The sequence below is a fragment of the Melanerpes formicivorus genome, unplaced genomic scaffold (assembly GCF_026170545.1).
Source record: "Melanerpes formicivorus ecotype bairdi unplaced genomic scaffold, bMelFor1.0.p_v2 SCAF_180, whole genome shotgun sequence".
Classification (NCBI taxonomy): domain Eukaryota; kingdom Metazoa; phylum Chordata; class Aves; order Piciformes; family Picidae; genus Melanerpes; species Melanerpes formicivorus.
Window position 1 is genome coordinate 567,501 of NW_027142532.1, and position 2,500 is coordinate 570,000.

The 2,500-nt window shown below is 77.2% G+C and overlaps 1 non-coding gene across 1 annotated transcript; it reads left to right on the plus strand.

Annotated features, from left to right (window-relative positions):
- Positions 1–2,028: 2,028 nt before the first annotated feature.
- LOC137457485 (5.8S ribosomal RNA) lies at positions 2,029–2,181 on the plus strand. The gene has a single exon (XR_010991291.1). It is a non-coding gene; the product is annotated as a 5.8S ribosomal RNA (ribosomal RNA).
- Positions 2,182–2,500: the final 319 nt, after the last annotated feature.

Consider the following 2,500-nt stretch of genomic DNA (forward strand, 5'->3'; position numbering starts at 1 on the left):
AGCGGGCTCTCCCGGGCCCTCGGCCCGCCCAGCCGCGTCGCCGTCGTCGCCGGCCCTGCGCCGGTCCGCCGCCGGGGCCGCCGTAGCCGGGCGCTCGCCGCGCGGCGAGCGCGCGGCATGGGCGTCCCCAGCCGCGTCCCTCCTCCCCGAGCGCAGCGCCGGCTGACTGAGGGAAACCCCGGGCCTCGGGCCAGGCCAGGGGCGCGGTGGTGGCGGCGGACGTCGGGCGCGGCCCCCGCGGGCGGACGCTCCCCCCGACGGCGGCAGTGGGGGGAGGCACCCCCGCGGGGCCTTAAGTCTGGTTTCCCTCACCCCAGGGTCAGGTACCTAGCGTTCCGCGCCTTCGTCCGCGGCCTTGCCCTACCGCGGAGGAAGCCGGGCGGCGGTTTAAAGACCCGGGCGGCTCGGCGCGCCACCCCCGGATGCGGGGGCGAGCGCGGGGGCGGGCGGGTGCCTTCAGAGGGGCGGGGGTTGCCCCCGCAATGCCTCTGGCTAGGTCCGCCGTCGTCGCGCTCGTCGTCCTCCGGGGGCCCGCCGGGCCGGGGAGGGGACTCTGCTGCCCCCCCCTCTCTGCGGTCCGAGCGCTCGGCCGGAGAGAGCCCACCGCGCGAGGTCGGCCGTGGTCCGGCCCGCGCCTCGCCTCGCCACGGGCGTCCCCGGCGGCGCGTTGAAGCGCGGGCTTCTCGCGGGCCGGGGCGGCGAGCCCCCGCGGTGGGGGCTGGCCCAGGGCGCTTCGCCCCCGCCGGGGGTTTTGTGCGGGCGCGTTGCCGCGGCTCGGCGGCGGCGCCTCTTGCGGCGCGGGCCGCTGCGGACCTCCCGGTCCCTTTTCCCTTTGCCCAGGCCCCAGAGCGGGGCCCCGGCGAGCTGGCGCCCTCGGCGGTCTCGCGCTGCCGGTTCCCCCCCGTCCGGGGCCGGTTTCGGGTGGCGTGACCGCGTCCGAGCGGCGGCGGGCGTCGCTCGGCGTCTCCGGCTCCGGTCCCTCGCCGGAGGGCACCCTGCCACCGGCTGCGGCTGTCCCGGTCCCGGGCCCTGCCCGCGGGCTTCCCCGTTCGCCTTCCCGGCGCGTGCCGGGTGGGGGACGGGCGGGCAGCCGGGGGCGTCCCACCCCCGGTCTCCGCGTGGAAACGGGGAGAGCGGGGGCCCGCCCCCCGGCTCAGCGCCGTCCGCTGTCCGCCTGGCCGCGGGGCCACGGAAGGGGTCGAGCGAGCGAAGCCGGCGGCGCGGTGGCGCCGGGGGAGGATGGAAGGGGCTCGTGCCGCTGGGGTTTGTCGGTCGGCGGGTGCGCCGCCCGGCGAGGGCCGGCGGGTCGCCGCGGTGGCGTCCCACGTGGGCTCGGGCTTTCCGTCTCGCAAGCCGTTTTCCGTCCCCCGCGGCGGGGGGGGGGTTCGGTGGCGAGAGGAAGCCGCCCGAGGGTGCGAGCCGGCCGGGGCTCGGCCCCGGGGCCAAAGCGGGGGAAAAGAAAGTCCGGGATGGGCCGCAGCGGTGGCGGCGTTGGAGGGGCCGGTGCGGAGGCGCGCGCGCGCTCTCCTCCGGCGGGGTTGTGCGCCCGGCCCCCCTCGCTCCCCGGGGCGGGGGGGGGGGGTCTCCGCTGCCTCGCTTCGTGGCGTCTCCGCGACGGCACGGGGCGGCCAGCGAGAGACACACCCCCCCCCGCCGTTGGGTGGGGAAGCGAAGGGGGTTTTATTTCCCCGTGCACGCGAGGCGAGGCCGGGTTCGGGGCACGTTCCCGGCGGCGCGCGGCGGGCCTCCTCCGCGCCGAGGTCGGAGCGAGCCCGGGCGCCTGGTCCGGCCCCGAAGCGCCACAAGGTGCGTTTTTCCCTCCTCGGGGGAGGGAAAAAAGCCGGGAGCGCGGGCTCCCCGCCCCTTGCTTTTGCCGCTTCGGGGTTTCGTTTTATTTTCCCCCCCTCTCCTGTGCTTGTACGGTCAATGTGAGGCGAGCGGCCGCCGTGCCGCGCTCTCCGAGGGGCCGCTCATTTGCGAGCGGTCCCGGCCCCTCCGCGCTGGCGGGGCGGTGCCGAAAAGCCAGACAACTCTTAGCGGTGGATCACTCGGCTCGTGCGTCGATGAAGAACGCAGCTAGCTGCGAGAATTAATGTGAATTGCAGGACACATTGATCATCGACACTTCGAACGCACTTGCGGCCCCGGGTTCCTCCCGGGGCTACGCCTGTCTGAGCGTCGCTTGACGATCAATCGCCGCCTCGGTGCCCGCCGAGCGGCGCGGCTGGGGTCGCCTCGCAGGCTCTCCCCCGGGCGGGGAGGGGCCTTCGTCCCCCTAAGTGCAGACTCGGGGAGCGCTCCGTAGCTCCCCGCTCCCGGAGCGCCCGCTCTCGCGGAGTTCGTCCCGCCGGGGCTTCGCCGGCAGGGGTTCCCCGTTGGTCCAGCGACGCCCGGTGGGGCGTTGGGGGAGACGAGAGCCCGGTTGGGGGAGGAGGCGCGGGCCTCGCCCCCCCCGGCACTCCCGCGCGGGCGCGGCTGTCTGCGGGTGGGTACCGCGGGG